We start from the raw sequence: 19042 nt of genomic DNA, 5'->3' as shown, positions 1-19042 counted from the left end.
CGGGTGCCACCCAAGGTAGCTACGCCACTACTTCAACTCCTTATAAAAATTAGTTAGAGAATTTGAAAAAAACTGAGGAAAGTATCGAATCCTAATTATCCTCGGCTAAAAAAAATGCTAAGATGAAAGAAAAGACTACAATTGCAGCCAAAACGATAAATGACGATGATGAAGATTCAATTTGTCTCAATTTTAATGATGAAAATCATAGTTTTCTGAAATCATTCGTAGGTTGGGTAGACTACCAGCTTTGTGGACGTTGGGCTCACAATGGTTGTGCTGGTGTGGATGATGAAAACACCCAAGAACTTCTTATTTGCATTTGTGATAATAATTAGCTTACCCCATCTTGCCCCATTTTCATTACCCCCATCTTGCCCCATTTTCATTACACCATCTTGCCCCATTTTCATTACCCCATCTTACCCCATAGTAAGGGGCAAGATGGTTTTTCGAAAGTTCCTATTAAATCATTTATTTTAAAAAATGCTATAAGTTCATCTCCCAAAGACTATGCCAAATTGTAGTTAGATTAATAAGACATTGTGCCATAAACAAATAAGCATAATAAACGTAATGATTATACTGTATTGTTGGTATTTTCCTTAGATACCCCAGCATGCCCCCGCTTCCCCTAAGAAAAAGGAGTAAGAGACACCGAGTAAACCGCTGCGGTGCGGGACTCTGAGTCGGACATTATCTCGGAAAAAGACGCTGATAAGACCTTCCGTTTAAATTACCTAATTATGTCCGTTTCTATCCTGAAGATGATGGCAATTTTGAATATATTGTCTTCCTGGAAAGCATTGACAAAGATAAACCAATAGGCTCGAGAGATACAATGTCTTTCGCCAACGCAATCAAACGTGACAATAAAGGCGTGAAACAATTAAAAGAATTAACAAAGCAATTTTTTTTTTAAATTAACAAACAAAGTAGGAGTGATCGGACGTTGAGGCAGAATACGAAATTCCACCCGTATCACCTCGACGTCCGCCGTTCTACAACTGAGCGTTTTTCAAGGCAGTTTTTGCCGCGCACCACCACGATGTGGAACCAGCTGCCCACTGAAGTATTTCCGAACGACTTGGGGTCCTTCAAGAAAAGAGCGTACCAATTCTTAAAAGGCCGGCAACGCACTCGCAAGCCCTCTGGCATTGAGAGTGTCCATGGGCGGCGGTATCACATAACATTAGGTGAGCCCCCTGCCCGTATGCCCCCCGTTTTATAAAAAAAAAAGATATTTGAGAGACTTCGGCTAAAGCAGCTCTAAATAATAAAAAGTTCCTGGATGGCCACAAACTATGCTAGCATACCAGAGAGCACAGAAACAACTGGCGTTATTAGTCACGTGCCGATAGACCTTTCAAACAAGGAGATATATAGCGCCTTGACCAGCACAAAAAATATAGTCTCGATCAGACGGACTACCGAGAACAGCACTATAAAATATGAACCTACAAAAACTGTGTCCATTACATTTTCTTGCCCAATTTTACAAAGAGTGTTGACCTTAATAGTTGGAGATTTGAAGTTCGTGCGTACATACTGGAGGTAAAACAGTGCCTCAGTTGCTTGAGATATGGTCACATTGGCAAATTTTGTAAAAACGCCGAAAGGAGAAATCTGTAGAGAAGGTCACAACTTTAAATCTTGCAATGTCAACACCAAATATGCCTCTTGTTGCCATTGTGGCAACCACATTTCAATATCTTCTAATTGCCCAGTCAAAAAATCAATAATTCTGCTAAATAAAGATAAATTTCAAAATAAAAGTTATGCACAAGCCCTTAATAACACAAATTTTCCCTCAGATATTAAAACAGACCAATTTCTTTCATTACTTAATTCAGAATTAATTGTTAAAACCATTACTGAATCACTTGTTAAATTAATCACCCTCAACTGGACCAATGATTCAAAAAATTGCTCCGAAACTATAAAAGATACCTTCAAAAAGCATTGTGGTAAGAAATCTTCAATTATATCCTAATGGATACTTTAAATATAGTTCAGTGGAATGTTCAGAGTATATTGCACAATCAACATATTTTCAACCATTTTCTTTTGGATCATTTTGGCCATTATTTGCGAGTCTTTATACCTCATCATAAATTTAAATTGCTTAATTACAATGTAGTAAGACTAGACTGAGGAAACTCTCACAATGGTGTAGCCATACTTGTACATAGATCTATCTCTTACTCTAATGTTAATACTGTTTACGATAATTCCCTTCAAAATATAGCCATTAGAATGAAATATTCAAATTGCAAGGAATTAACTATTGTAAGCCTTCACAGTCCGGGTAATTGCAGCCCTCCTTTTTCTTAGTTCTTGGGTGTTAACAATTTATCCAGGGGTGAATATGTTGATTGTGTAACTGACAGAGCTATAAAGGCGCTGAATATTTTGATGTCTCTTGCTGGAACATAGGGCTCTGATCCTAAAATTCTTTTAGCTCTATACAAATCTCTCGTTTGTAGTCACTTCGAATACAGTTTCTTTTGTTTTGCTTCAAATAACCAATTTCTTCACAAATTAGACATTCAAAATCATGAGACTCATTACTGGGGCAATGAGAACAACTCCCATAATTTCAACACTCCTCTACTATTCTTAAGGTTTCAATATCTAAAAACTAACTTTCTAGACATAATCACTTGCTTAACAAACTTATCCATCTGAACAATAGTTACCCTGTGAAGTTCCCTCTCTCAAGCAATCATCCCTTTCTTTTGCATGAGCTCCCTTGTTAAATCTGATCAATCAGCACAGCACCTTTAAATCAGATAACTGGGTTGGCTATACTAAGAGCTATGAAAGTATTATGGATGCATCAGCATAGTTATAGACAATAAACTGAGAGATCGACATGAAGTCTATAATCTTATAACTCAATATCACAATTATAATCATATTTACACAGATGGCTGTAAAAAGAAGGTTAGGATTTCAATGGCATTCTATATTCCAAGTTTGAAGTTTAGGCAAGGTACTAAATTAAAGGAAAATTTGAGCATATTTTCTGCAGAAGCTCTTGCTATTGTTGCTGTATTAAGATTCATTGAAGATTGTTCTGAAAGATTTTGGTTAATCATCACAGACAGCATGAGTGTTCTAAAAGCTCTACAGAATCATCAATTCAGTGCTAAGTCAAGCTACATTATCCCCAAAATCAAATACTAACTTTATGAAATTACAGTGTGGAATTATTATGGCCGCCCTCGCATATAGAAGTCTCAGGCAAGGAGCATGTGGATTTCCTTGTATATGCGATTGTTTTCAGTGACAGCAGCGCTGTTGACAAAGTTAACCTTCCGTACATTGATTTACTGCCACTTCTAAATTCAAAACTTAATCAGAATTGGAAAGATGTTTGGCAAGAAAGTTTAGCGAGAAGGGGCACTTGGTATGCTGCAATCAACCAAGATATTGGAATGCCATGGTTTTGTAAATCCAGCAATTACAAAACCAGAAGATTTTACACAATACTTTGCCGCCTTAGATTCGGACATAGCAGATTTAATTCACATTTACACCGCATCCACGATACCACGTCGATCAAACTTTAGACCACATATTCTTCGAATGCCTTGAATTCCATATCCAAGGCCTTTGTTTATCATCTAATTTGTTAAACTATCATAGAAGACCTGAAAATATCCCGTGCTGAATTCAAGACTTGCTTAAGAACCATGATATGCATGATATCATTTATGAATTTATTTCTAATAGGTTCAAACTTCAAGACATTTAAAAGGATTGTACTCCCCGGATTGACTAATTAGATTGAACGGACAAACTTTTGGATTTACCTTAACATCGAATTTAAAACGAGCACCTCGAGGCTGGAGCCTGGAACTATAAATAATTTTTAATTGAATTCTACAATCTACAGTCTACTATAATTGCTTAATTTATGGATTTTGTTGTAAAGTAATGCTTTATGCTTATGATTTATTTAATCTGTGGTCTATGTAGCGCAATAATAATCTGTGGGACTTTTGGCGGGAACTCCAAATGTGGCGATCGATTTAATGATCTTTACAGTTTTTCGTTCAAATATCTTGTGTAAATATTACCAAAACTTATTTTAGTCAGTGTAAATAATTGTACATTTTGTTAATTATTAATTACGTCATCTGATTTTCCGTGTTTACCTGCACAGTCGAGCAGCATTGTTAAGACCCTACCATAAATAAGCCAAAATGTACATAAATTAAATAAAAATGTAAAAATTGTAATTAATGTAAATAAAACAGTGCCTAAACCCAACTTGAACCAAACTCAACTTAAGGCTCAAATTGCTAATGCTTATCTCATGATTTGTTTAATCTGTGGTCTATGTAGCGCACTAATAATTTATGGGCCCAGTTGCAGTGTGACCGATTTTAGTATATTCTGTACCAAATCGGTATAATTCGGGCTCCGTCTACCTAATTTAGTATTTTTGGTATCCTTTCATATTCTGGTATTTTTTGGTACATTTTTAAACTATCAACATTTTAAAACTAATTATTTATACATTTTTGGGCTGGGCGGGCAACAGTCATTTCGATTCGTTCACATGATTTAGTCTTTGTCTGATGTTTACCGCAATTGAATCATTTTGTCTCTTTCGAACGGTTAATGCTAAAAAAAAATGTGTGCGTGTACTAGGTGTACACACGTAAGAAGTGAAACTTCTTTATGACCTTATTTTTCGAAAAATGATCTACTATATGCAACTTTACAGAAATTGGTTAAATAAAGTTAAATTAGATAAAGTTTAACAAAAGGCTTTTATTATCATAGACATGAATACAAATACAATTATTTCATTTTAACTTATTACTGTACTACTAAGATTATTAAAGAATTTCATTAATTGTAATGGAATTATTAGTATTATTTTTTTTTTTTTTATATAATAGGGGAGCAAACGAGCTTGCGGGACGACCAAAAAGGGTAGTCCACGCAGCCCATAGACACCCATTTTAGTGGGTGCGTTGCCGGCCTTTAAAATTATTAAAGGTATTACTATTATTGTTATCGTTATTATATATTTTTGTTACCAACCGGTTGGATAAACCGTGGTAGGGACAAGAAAAAGATGGCGCGTAACCGAAAAATGTGACAAATGTGTGTAAATTTTTTTCCAACGCCGATAAAGAAGTTTGACTTCAAAAAGCAACATGGCGCGTAACCTGCTACAAAATTTCTCCCATACGTCGATAACGAAGTTTCGCTTCAAAAGATGGCGCGTAACGGAAAAATGTGACGCGTAACGAAAAAATTTTACACTAAATTTTTTTCCAACCCCGATAAAGAAGTTTCACTTCAAAAACCGCGAATCGTGCTTTAGCTACCTATCTACGTTACATTCTGTACGTCGCGGGGAATTTACTGAAACTTAAAAATTGATTCCTAACTATAAGTATTAAAGAGACCACGGATTTTTGTGTTCTTTATTTATGTCTCTCTATGTCATCGTGCGTGTGTAGTGATGATAATGAAGCTGAAATACGATCAGAAATATAGATCTGAGTGGTAACAAAATCCTGAATTTTCGTCTTGGTTGACAAAAGAGAAAAATAGTGAGAACGCCTTGTGTAAAACTTGTGGAGCAACATTTTTAAGCAGATTTTGTGGGATGAAAAGATAAGTTTGCAGGGTTCAACATATGTAATATTTTTATCAAGAATATTAATTTTCAAATGTATGAGACACTAGTTTCCCAAGATAAGAAATAGGTAGTTATTTTACTTATTTTTACGATAGAAAATAAATCAAATCCTGTTTATTTTCAGATCGATGATAAATTATTTCAAAGAAAAGCAGAGCTTATATTTTATACAGAGTTGGCAGAACACAACTTACCATCTCGGGCCATGGATCATCTCAGCGATTTATTCAGCAAAATGTTTTATGATTCGGAAATCCCAAAGGGTTTTTCTGCAAACGCACTAAATCTGCTCAATTGAATACTATTTGTAGTTGTGTTTGTTTGTAACTTATTGTAAATATTTATTATTATTTTAATATGTTTGTATAATGAAGGTGTGTAATTGGTAAAATTAAAAAGTAACTGACTATAAGTGTTTTAAATTAATTTAATAAAAAAAATCTCTTTCACTTTTTGTTTTAGTAGGTATAATTCAGCATGTGTTTTAGTATTATTTAGTACTGGCACCTTGTAGTTTTAGTTGATCCCCATTTTTTAAACGGTCACATTGAAAATTCACACTGAAAACAGTGTTGCCAATTTAGTGACTTTGTCGCTAAATTAAGCGACATTTTAACATGAAAAGCGAGATTTTATTTCAATTTAGCGACTAAAATAATTTAGCGACATTTCTGGCGCCTTTTCAGACTTGTTTTTTTTTATATAATAATATTCGAGATGATTTTAGCCTAACAGGCTTTGTAAACGCGCTACTACTTTGTGGTCTCTTGTTGTTCCATAACCCCAATGTTATTGCCAATAACATAAACCTTATATTAACTCAGTTAAAGTCGACTTTTCATACAATTTTTGGTACCATGAATTTAATCAAATCAAAACTACGCAATCGCATGGGGCTAACAATACTGAATTCTATTATAATGATCAAATGTTCCTTAAAACGAATGAACAAAAAATGTTTTGACTATGTGTTACCATCAGATGTACTAAGACTTATTGGAACCAACAAATCATACTCATTTAAGAGTAACAGTAATTCACAAACCTCAACCTCAACATCCGGGCAACTTACACGAAATAGTAGATTTATGTGTTGCCCCTTGTCAGGGGCCAATTATTTGGTTAGAATAGGGTTAACTTATTTAAGTTTTGATTGAAGATTTTTTTAACTACATAAAATGTACATTTTATTAATAATATAATGTTTGACATTGCTTTATAAAAAATGTGGTCACTGAAAGTCATCGTCCTATCATTACCTAACGAGATACTTATCGGGATAGCCCAAATGGGGGAGCTCGTTTATGCGAATAAAGAATATAATATAGTATTGTCTTTGATTAACATAACCTTTACACATTTAAAGAAAAAACTTTTTACCGGATTAAAGTTGAAGCTGTTGCCATAATATAAAAAAAAAAAAAAAAGTTATGTATTATTATAAATTTAAAATTATGTTAAATAATTGTTAACATAATTATTTATCATAATTTTAAATTTATAATAATACATAACTTTAATCCGGTAAAAAGTTTTTTCTTTAAGAATATAATACCTAATTTTTTTAGGTTTTTCTTCATACCAAACAAACTTTCATCATCTAGCGACTTCTAGCGACTTTTTAACCTTCGGTCTAGCAACATTTGATTTAATCGAGTTGGCAACACTGACTGAAAATTATAAAAGGACAAAATGGACGCCAAGTGAGCTAACGGCCAACGCCCAAGAACTCTTTCAAATTTCAATATTGAATAATGAATTGTTAAATGGTGACAATTATCATACATGGAAGTTTCGAATCCTTACATTATTAGAAGAAAAGGATTGTTTAGAATGTATAGATGTAACATTTCAGAAGAAAATAAGTGAGAGTCACAATGCAATGAAAGATAAAAAATGTAAGTCGTATATTATTCAATGCGTCCACGATTCCCAATTGGATATGATATAATTAGAAATAAAAACACTGCTTATTGAATGTGGGACACTATAGAAGAGAGGCCAAGTCAATTACTACCAAGAAAAATACTTATGACTATGAAACTACATGGTGAAAATAACCTTGAAACTTTTTCACTAGAATTTGAAGAAAATATAAGAAAAGTAAATGCATGTGGTGTGGAGTTGACAACCCAAGAAAGTATTTGCTGTTTATTATTGGCAATGCCAAAAAGTTTGGAAACAGTTACCACAATATTAGAAAGTATGCCTTCAAAGGAACTAACTATAGATATAGTGAAAACAAGATTGAGATCAGAAGTAGAAAGAAGGGCTGTACTGAAAGAAACAGATCTTAGAAGTACAAGTAATAATATTCCATCTGCATTGGCAAATAATAATACTCCAAAGTTATTTTACAATTGTGGGAAACCAGGACATTTATATAAGAATTGTCGACATCTACAAGGAAATGGTAATAAGTTCATAGCTGTAGCAAAGAATAATAACTATATGAAAGCAATTGGAGTAGGAAATATAAATGTTGAAGTAAAGTTTATGGTCAGTCTGTAAATGGTGTTCTAAAAAATGTATTTTTAGTTCCAAACATAATGCAAAATTTACTATCTGTGAAGAAAATAGAAACACGAGGAAACAAGATTGATTTTAATAATGGTAAAGTTTTTATTTATAGTATGAACAAATTAATGTGTTTTGGACAAAGAAATAACTTGTATGAAATAAGCTTTAACCTTAATATAAAGGAATGCAGCTAATATCGATTTGGTCATATTTGTTATAGTAACTTGTCTAAATTAATTAAATCTAATCTAGTAAGGGGGCATTCTATTGTTTGGAAGCTATTAAGGATTGTCACAAAACTTGTTTATTACCAGTGTGCAAATATAATATATTTACAAAATCTTGTTCTCTTCTGTAAAAGGATATCCTGCATTACTGGCTGGAAGAGGTTTAACACTAACATTTACTCTTATAATTACAGGAATGTGATAAGCAAAACGTCGTGAAGCGCATCACATCTGGCCCAAATATTACAACTACTTCCTAGCGATCACGACCGCTCTGTCAAGAGTGCACCGAATAGGAAGAAGATAACCAAGAGGGCTATCGTGCAAACGCCATTCACAACTAAGTGCTAAGGATGAAGAAACCAGGGCATTAAGACTCCAAGTTAAAGATACAACTGTTGTTGCTTGACCGTTATTATAACAGAACTATTATTATAGCAGAACTAAATTATTATCGTCAATAACATCCAAAACATGACGATCACGTATTGAGTCTGAGCCACAACCCCAAGAGGTGTGATGAGCATTAAAGTCTCCATCAGTCATTGTCAAACTCGAACATTTTAGATGTTTATTTTTATGTGAACATATTATTCGTTCAGGTGCTTTCTTTGGCATATACCTGTAAAATAGAAAAATGCTGTGTTATAAGAGAGCATCATGTCTTTGCAACGTTTCAATTTTCCGTTGGCCAAACTTGGCGACGAGGACAGTGATTTCAAATGTTGGGCATACGTCAAGGACAATAATATTTATTGTAAACTAAAGGAGTTTGCATTGCTCTTGGGCTATGAGAATGTTAAAAAAGCTTATAGAATTGTTCCAGATGAATGGAAATGTTCATGGAACAAGTTGGGCCCATCTTGAAACGCCACCGAACTGGCACCCAGAGACGCTTTTTGTATCAGAACCCGGTATCTACGCTCTACTAGCGCGCTCAAACAAATCGCAAGCAAAAAAGTTTATGCGCTTCGTTTACGAAGAAGTGCTGCCAACACCAATTAAAATTGTATAAGCAAAACTAAGCCGTTTACCACCGAACTGTCTGCAAAACGAAAAGACACAAGATCCTAGAAGACTAGCTTTTGCCTACCAAATATCTATTGTTTAACGTCCTTTAAGGAAATAGTTTGTGAGATTTTTCCAGTACTCTGTACTAAGGAATGAGCTTGCGCAAGATTTGCGAGCATAGAGACGTAACCCTCTTCTGTAGTAATCTCTTCCTCCTCCATGTCTGTCAATTCCTCGTACGACTCTTTATAGTCGTTATTCAAATTTTCATGAAGTCTAGTTTGAATGAATTAGGGAAATTCAAATAAATAGGTTCTGCCAGTCTTGAGCACAATTGCTCATGTAACATTTCTAGATTAATTGTGACAAATGCGTAGCAACGGTTATTCGAGCTCCTCGAGGGATTCTTTTAACTATGGGTATACTATTTTTCATACGGCTAAGATATGTGTGGAAAGGAGTTGGATCGTTGGCTACATAAGTAGGCGCACTCGGAATAATAGGATAGAAGTCTAGGTGAACTGTTTTGGCTAATACATTTCCTTTTTTTTTGGTGTGTATGTTGAGGCCTTTCAAAAGATTTGAATGACTTGTTGCACTGTGTACATGTATGGGTCGCGTTCGACGTGCCATCACAAGACTGGGTCACGGACTGCATTAACAAATTGAATAACTTAAAACAAATCTAAAAACAAACAAACTTAAAATAAACACTGAAAAAATATAAAAGTTACAAGTCAAATTATGACGGCAGCTTGTTTTGGTAACAAGACGCATGCGTTGTTACGTAAAAGCCAAACAGAAGGGTCTTGCTAATGACTAGTGGAATTCTTCGGTTATTTTAGCCAACATTGTCATATCTACATCTGTCTCCATTTTTCTTTTCATTAGTTCTCTCCGTTTGTTATCACGAGCCCTTTCGCGACGGAGGTGTTCGGCATGAATTTCTTATTTTTGTGTAGAACCATTCACGACATTTATTTTTTAAAGATAATCCTTTTCAAATGTTGGCCGCAACTGCGCTTTAATTCGTCCATCCGTAAACATCAATTTTGAATGAGTCGCTCGAAGATTTCGGTTGGTCTGGTGGCCAATCCACCGGTCCGAGACGAGAGATAAATTCTGAAGCCGCCTGCATTTTGTTTTACGCATTTTTGCGCACATAGCGCAAGTGGGGACGGTGGCTGGGCAGCGGTATTTGGTGTCTTTGTAGTGTGTTCTTACACTGTAGGAAATGAGAGAAATTCTCACAGTGGACTCTCTGATATGATATATACACTTACATGTGTAGTATGAAGATAAAAAAAGTTTTGAAGTGGTTTTTTTAGGAGCACACTGACGAAAAGGTGCTAAATGGTGACTGTAAGAGTATGGAGTTTGATAGCATTCGGAATGAGTCTTCTGCCTCCGGAGTCTTAAATAAATATAGTAAAAAAGGGCCATAGCATATTGACAAGCAACGATCTTTTGTTCTTAATATAAAGACCGAAAACTATAAGAATCTTTTGTTTCTTAATAGAAGAATATTAAAATAAAGTCATATCAATTCTAATTAGCTAAATTATTATTTAAAGTATAAGTTTAGGTGCCGTTAAAATCCTTCTTGCTGTCGAATTTTGGCATCGCTTTCCTCGTATCTGGGCTTTTATGAATCCCTCTCTCGATGTTTTATCGCATACAGTGGCTGAAACTTCGGTCATCGGTTTAACAGCTCTCTACTGCTTGAGTGTGACAAGGTAGACGTAGTAAATCCAGTTCTCCTTCTCCTTTCTGCTCAATAAACAATCTTATTTTATCTTCGGTTACAGATTTTAATAGGGTTCAGTAAAACTTTCTGCCAATTCAAAAGATCATATGCTGTTGCGTTAAAGTTAATCTTTAGTGACTGAAACAGAAGCAATGGTTTGATGTTGCTGATCTCAAAATGCAGCTAATTTATGAATGTGCCTCTGGGGATCTGTTAACATTGCAATTAATACATTTTCTGGGTGTGCGAATTAGCTGTTTCTTTCTCTCGTAATTTCTTCTTTTTGCAAAATCTTATTGTTAGAAAATATGCTTGTTAAAAGTAAATTTTCAAGTAAGGCATCCCTTGTGTCCTTTATACAATCATAGTCATTTATAATGCCGTAAGGATTAGAAGGACTGATAGTTTGCTTGAGCACGATGCTGTTGGTCCCAGAAATGCATTTCTTATTTTTGCATTATATGCCTCCTCACAAATGGTTTTTTCACGGTCTTTATTTAAATTTCTTTTAATAACTGTTTCCGGCGCGTGGAAGTGGTAGGGGGTGATAACCCTACCCCTCTCCCCCACTTGCAATCCTCATTAATGGCGACGTATTTCTAAATTTTTACCTAAACAATGTTGTGGATAGAATTCCTTTTTAAAAAACGACCAAAAGCAAAAGGTTGAACTGTAACATTATCATTAGGACTTTGCTGAGTTGTTTGTATATGAACAACATATGGTGCTGCATCACTTGCCTGATATGTCAATCGAGCTACAGGTAAATTAGCTTGGAGAAATTTTTGCGTTTGTAGTAGTGTATGGTCAGCAAATAAAAAAAAAAACAACATTTTATTTTTAGTTTTTATTTTTTTAAAGGTAATATACGTTTGTGGCTGGAGCACACCAAATGCGTACACGTCTACGCATACGCACTACGTACTAATACGGACGTGAAAATGTGTATCCACTGCATTGTAATCTATGGAACTGTATGAGGCAGATAAGCCAGTTCCAAATATTACAAGCAGTGAATGCCGGTTTTCACTTCAGTGAAGACGTGTATGAATTAGGTGTTCTCCGGCCATAAATGTTTTATTCTAATAATTCATCAACCCCAGGCATATCACAATCATCCCCATCCTCGCTTTCATCAGATGAATTATTTAAATTAATTATGATTCGTTCTGATATTGTGTCTAAAGCTGCGTCTCTACCCTGATATTTGTTTTCCTCCTCAATAGCATGCAGACAAACTTTTCTCCATTCCTCTACAGTTATGGCGTTCATTTTTTCTTCAGCTAATGACATTATAACCTTCATATTCATTGCGACATTCTTTTTTGCGACATATGTTTTCACTATCCCCCATATATTTTCTATAGGATTAAACTCCGGATGGTATGGTGGTAAACGCAGCACAGTATGACCGTGCTGTCGTAATATTTCGTCTATCTTGTACTCTACAAATCTCGCCTTGTTTTGCAGAATCAGTTCATATAATTGAGGCTTAAGCAACGTGGATGAATGCTCAATGTTTCGCAATGTCAGCCAGTCAATCATTTGCTGTTTTCTAGAATTACTATTCGGTGCAGGATTTTGTATTGAGTTATGATAAGGTGCGTTGTCAACAACAACAACACTATTTGGTTGTAAGTTGGGTATTAATTGAGTTTGAATCCACCTTGAATAGTTGTCATAGTTCATATTGTCGTGGTAATCTCCACTTTTTTGGTTGGCTTTAAACATAAGCAATGCATTTGGTATAAAGCCATCCATACCACCGGCATGAACAATGATTAAGCGGTTGCCTTTCGATATATGTTGCTTCAAACCTGAAGTGCTTCCATCTGACCAAGATTTCGAGAGGGTATGTGATGTATGTATATATGTTTCGTCGGTGTAAACAATTGGTCGGCGTTGTTCACGATATTCAGCAATTTTCATCAAATAATTAATTCGCAAGTATCTAATTTCGTGTTTTTCCATAAGAAGTTTCCGGTTATCTTCTGTTTGCTTCCAATTAAAACCTAATGACATGACGTGTTTTCGTAACGTGCTGACACAACCTTTATAATCGATATCTTCTTTTAATTTTGCGTGCAAAGTTTTCAAAGTGGGAATTTCTTTATTTGTGATGTGGAAGTCATGAATTGTTCTTCTGATAACTTGCTGATCAAAGTTATCGATTACTATTGTAGGTTTACGATTCGGTTTCTTTTTAGGAGATTTAAATGTTACTTCCTGATCTGAAGGTCGACATTTGCTTTCTGATACTACCTTTCTGACGGATGCTATTGAAATTCCCGTTGATTTAGCAACTAATTGAGTGGGAGTCATAATACTGCTCGGGTTGTTATTACACTCATTTTCGAAATATTTGTACAAACAGTACAAAACTTCTTTAGTTTGAGAAGTCAAAGGCTTGCCTCGACCATGTTTTAACACTGGAGCCATTTTTAATTAACAATATAAAGTTGCAACACTTACACACAAATTAAACACTTCAACAAATATTATAACAATAATAACAAACAATAACAACAATCAACAAATACAAAATTTAACAATTAACGTAATAATTATAATTTTTGAATGAAATGTGTGCTTTATGTTCTAACAGTACCAAGCGACTGACGCCGGACTGCACGTGGCACCTGCGGACAGCGTAAACTGGTTTATTCTGGTTTTGTGCGTGTTTCCACTTTCCACTATCAAGTGACGATTTTTTGCTTTAGATTGAAATATCTCGGAAACGGTGCGTCCTAGGCCAAAAATAAATTTTGACCCCCCCGTAGACCCCCCGGAGTTTTAAAAACCTAGATGAAAGGAAAAAAAAATATATATCGGTCTCTCCTCTTTGAAGTTTCACTTCTATCGTGTGTGAATCGCGCACACACCTTTTTTTTATAAAGTCAAAACCTTTTTTTTTAAATAAAAACTTGTTTTTATTGATAACAAAAATCAGAGTGTTGCTAGGGATAAGTATAATATTAAATAGTAATGTTAGGATATCGAAACATTTTTGTATAGGCCAGAACGATATAGTGGAAACGCGCTCTAAGATCTGAGTAATATACACACCACTACATATGCAAAAATTTCTCGAGACTAATTTCACTGTACAGATTCTGTTTTTATACTGATTTAACGAATTAAGTTCCGAGTCAGTGATCAGGGAAGCAGTACTAATTTGGGTGATGCAATAAATTTCATTTTGTTTTATTTCCTTGCCGTCATGTCATTTTCGGTTACGTCTTTCGTTCTTTTTGTTACAATGAGAGCAATGTTTATTCACAGTGGCACGTTTCCGAGCACCACTGCTAGACTTCACGGATCCGTCGGTTTCCATGCCAGACTCCCCATTGGAAATGTGCAATAATAATGTTTTCTTTTCTACGTTGGGTTTGCCCATGTTTAAAATTCAGAAGTTTGCGTGTTCAGATCACGTCGGTGTTACCAATTTAGGTGTAAACGTGTGCAGCCACCTAGTTAAGGAATGTGTAGGCAATTAAACATAATTAGTAGCTAATGTTTTATTGCGCGCGGGAAGAACGACCGGCGCTACCAATTGTACGCTACACACTGTCCCTATACAATATGTAATTATCTTTTTTTTAAATCTCTTAACTGCCCTCCATTGAGACTCAATTATTTGTGTATGAGTCCCATCTTCAGCCAAAAAGGGGTTGTCAGGATCCGAGTGATTGACCTTTTGATGAATGTACCCATGCTCAGACAAACAATCGTTTGCTCGCCAGAAGTCGGTGTGGATGGTTGTGCCAACTTCTATGTGTTTTTCAATCCATGTTCCTAAAGTTTTGTTAACTTAGGTCAAATTCCACACCGTGACCACTTCATCTGCAAAGAGGTGACGATCGACAACTGGCCCATCGTCTACTACTTTCCTAGTTTTTCCCTTAGATATTAATGAATTGAGGAGCTTCACATGCCATAAAGTTACTTCATTTCTATGTAAATCATAGATTGCAAGCTCTTTAAAGTAAATAGTGCCCGCAATTGGAAATCAATCTATATCAATCAAATATCGAGCATTAGTGAAATCCATTATTACCTACACAAAAAAGATTAAACCTCTATCCCTTCACTTAAACACACTAATAATGTGTAGGTTACCTTTTCGTTCCGTGAAGTTTTGTGTGAAACACTCGCTTGGGGTTTCATTCATATGCTGAATCCATTCGATCACATCCACATATTACCTAAATTGTCTTCCTGATGCGCTGCAATAAGATCCCAAAGCTGGATCACCGCGTACACTTCTATATCACCAAAGTTGCTAGCTTGGTATAATTGCGTGAGTATTAAGTTTACATCTCCATGTAGTTTTATTAGTGGTACATCATGTGTCCACAAGTTCAACAGTCTGTTGGTCGATATATACTGAATCCACTCTTGCTTGCTCTCATTTAGCATTATGTCGTATAAGTTGACTAGGTTATTGTTCATCTCAATCACACACTGCAATTAAAAAAGACATGATGATTTATTTATTGCATCTTCACTGTGTGTCACTAAAAACTAAGTGTCAGCTAAGTGTTTAATTTATAGACATATTTAATTGCTTTAAGTAGCTCCAAAGAGGTCTTTTTTGTATTCATTATTGTTTCGCCGCCACAAATATTCATTTAAATGATCAGAAAAAATTTCTGTGTTATTATAATTGTAATTATCTTTTTTTTTAAATCTCTTAACTGCCCTCCATTGAGACTCAATTATTTGTGTATGAGTCCCATCTTCAGCCAAAAAGAGGTTGTCAGGATCCGAGTGATTGACCTTTTGATGAATGTCCCCATGCTCAGACAACAACGATTTAGAAATCGGTCGCCCGAGTTGGGGGTTGCGGGGGAGAAAGGGCCCAATAGTGCATGTAGAGCCGGGTCGTTGTAATAGCCAGTAGGCCTCTACCCACTTCAGCAGCAGTGAATGAAAAAGAAATTAACAAATGTAAGCAAAATAAGCAGCAACTGGGCAGGTCAGCTAAGTGTTTAATTTATAGACATATTTAATTGCTTTAAGTAGCTCCAAAGAGGTCTTTTTTGTATTTATTATTGTTTCGCCGCCACAAATATTCATATAAATGATCAGAAAAAATTTCAGTGTTATTGTAATTATCTTATAAAATTTCATCAACCAATTCTTCAGAAAATGATCTCCATTAAGATTTAGTAACTTAACTTTCTTCAAACTTAAGTTATTATTAACATAAGTCACGTAAATCGACATCTATAGATTGTGAAATGCTCTTCTTAAAAGTTGAGTATACCCATCCCCATCTCGATGAATTGAGAACACAATCACCCACAGTAAAAGACTTGTAAATAACATCACAATTAAAATTAACATTGATAAGATTTTTGTTTAAAAAACAGGGCATTCACATGTTTTAGGGAGAAAGTCTAGTACGCAAGTCTGTCTGTATAAGACCTGCGAAAATAATCTCTCAGATGCGACCGAACGCATTTGAAAGCTGAAGTACTTCTGCGCCAGTTTTTTCAAGTTTGGGTATAATATGTCATTGTGCCAGAAAACAAACGGATCTGCGTCTCTCGATATATTGGGAGACCTCAGGTATTTCTCGACTTCCTCTTTGAGATCATTACAGCTCAGAGTGGATAGGGGCTCATCCTCCTCGGCCGCTTTAATAATATTTTCACAAATGCTCCAAAGCCCACCAATAGTAGGGATCTCAGAACTTGTACAGTTTCGGAATGAAGAGCTTCATTAAGGTTAAATAACTCAACAAGACGCTTTTTTACCGTTAAAATAGTAGACTGTAATTGAAATGTTCGTGTTTTGTAACGAGGATCAAGCGTTGTGGCTTTGCAATATATTTCATCATTTTCCAAACAATCAAACCTTTCATTAAGAGCCAATACCAATTCGCTGCATAGTGGATTTGGAGACACCAATTTGCTGAACTCGAGGAGTTTGAGCGACATCATCACTTACAGCTGCGACATTTTCGGTCGATCGACCTGGTCGAAGGCGCATTGTTGTCTTTACATCACTAACAGATCCAGTTTCGGCAAATTTATCAATTAATCTCTACAGTTGACTCTTTTAGAGCATTATTGTGACCCCAAATTGATCGCAATTTGCGAACTGTAGCCGCAAAACTTTCACCATTTTGGTAAAAAAATTTCACAATGAGAATGCGTTGTTCATTCGTGTAGCGCTCCATTTTTACGAACCTCGTACCTTCTACTAGCAAACAATAACAATTGTTAAAATGTCAAACAATGACACTTCGAATGGCGCCAAATTTAAAAATGGCGTTCTAGTTGGGACACCCTTTATAGCAATCAAATATCGAGCATTAGTGAAATCCGTTATTACCTACACACAAAAGATTAAACCGCTATCCCTTCACTTAAACACACTAATAATGTGTTTATCAGTAGGTTACCTATTCGTTCCGTGAAGTTTTGTGTGAAACACTCGCTTGGGGTTTCATTCATATGCTGAATCCATTCAATCACATCCACATTTATATTACCTAAATTGTCTTCCTGTTGCGCTGCAATAAGATCCCAAAGCTGGATCACCACGTACACTTCTATATCACCAAAGTTGCTAGCTTGGTATAATTACGTGAGTATTATGTTTACATCTCCATGTAGGTTTATTAGTGGTTGGTAAGGTCGTAAGTTCTAGTTTATATCGTGCCGGCGGATCGTTAAGAGAAACACGTCTTGACTTCACAAATGTATATTGGCAACTAAATTTCATTGTAAAAATATTTGAGACTACACAGACAACTATTTTTAGATCTAAAATTACAAAATAGAATCACCATAAGCCGCCCACCAAAGGACTACTGAAGTCCTTTCAAAATAAGTAAAATTGACAAAACTTATAGGTGCATGCTTAAACTTACATGCTTTGAGTTTGCATCTACAACAATTATTAAGTTATCGGTATATGGTGCGGTCAGAAGAATTTATACAAAGAAGAATAGTACAATAATAAATTTTAACAACTATATAGCACTAATCTATTTCGATGGGCAATGGACATAGTTTGGTTACGCATCGCTTTGCTATATGATCACCACTTTTTACACTATAGACTCTGGTAAGACCGTCAGGGCCAGGATGCTTATCGATTATTCGTCCCATATGCCACTTTCCTGGTGGCAAATTGTCCTGTTTTATGAGGACAATGTCTCCTATTTTGAATTCGTCTTCGCGTTTTAACCATTTCGGTCTTTGTTGCAGCCGCGTCAAGTATTCTTTTTGCCATCTTGACCAGAAGTCGTTTAGCAGTTTTTGCGTGTATTGCCAACGTGTTAGGTTGCTTATTTTAGCGTCTTTCAAGTTCACATCAGGCACGGTTACAGGAGCTTCAGTAATTAAAAAATGACCCGGAGTTAATGGTTCCAACGTGCTGTCTTCCTGCGGGCAAAGCGGTCTTGAGTTCAAGCACGCCTCAATTCCACAGAGAACCGTCGTAAGTTCTTCATAGGTAAGGTTAGTATTAAGGATTCTTCGTAGGTGGTGCTTAATAGACTTCACACCCGTCTCCCATAAATTTCCAAAATTTGGGGAGTAGGCCGGGATGAAGTGCCATTGTGTTCCATCATTAGCAAGTAATTCACTAATTTCTCCATCAAACTGTAGGCGAGCTTCCTTCCAGGCTTCAACCAGATCTTTGTTAGCACCAATAAAGTTTCTTCCCTGATCACTCCACATATTTGTACATCTGCCTCTTCGTGCGCAAAATCGTTTAAAGGCACCAATGAATGCAGCTGAAGTCAGATCACCAACCAACTCCAAGTGGATCGCTTTCGTGGACATACATACAAAAATGGCTATGTATGCCTTGCCAGTTTGGGAGCCTCTGCCCCTTTTTATTAAAATTTGA

The 19042-nt window shown here is 35.6% G+C and overlaps 3 long non-coding RNA genes across 4 annotated transcripts; 2 read left to right on the top strand and 1 right to left on the bottom strand.

Moving 5' to 3' along the window:
- Positions 1-1889: 1889 nt before the first annotated feature.
- Positions 1890-4461, bottom strand: LOC125058411. 2 transcript variants are annotated; one of them, XR_007118388.1, is made up of 2 exons: positions 3819-4461; positions 1890-3656 (listed from the first exon to the last, which is right to left on the bottom strand). It is a non-coding gene; the product is annotated as an uncharacterized LOC125058411 (long non-coding RNA). The 2 variants fall into 2 exon arrangements; XR_007118389.1 differs by having other exon boundaries at positions 1890-3300.
- Positions 4462-7289: 2828 nt separating this feature from the next.
- LOC125058415 lies at positions 7290-9045 on the top strand. The gene is made up of 2 exons (XR_007118392.1): positions 7290-8281; positions 8610-9045. It is a non-coding gene; the product is annotated as an uncharacterized LOC125058415 (long non-coding RNA).
- Positions 9046-15288: 6243 nt separating this feature from the next.
- Positions 15289-17391, top strand: LOC125058407. Its single transcript, XR_007118384.1, has 2 exons — positions 15289-15703; positions 16152-17391. It is a non-coding gene; the product is annotated as an uncharacterized LOC125058407 (long non-coding RNA).
- The last annotated feature ends 1651 nt before the right edge of the window (positions 17392-19042 follow it).

The sequence above is a fragment of the Pieris napi genome, chromosome 18, assembly GCF_905475465.1.
Source record: "Pieris napi chromosome 18, ilPieNapi1.2, whole genome shotgun sequence".
Classification (NCBI taxonomy): domain Eukaryota; kingdom Metazoa; phylum Arthropoda; class Insecta; order Lepidoptera; family Pieridae; genus Pieris; species Pieris napi.
This window is presented reverse-complemented; position numbering and strand designations above follow the sequence as displayed.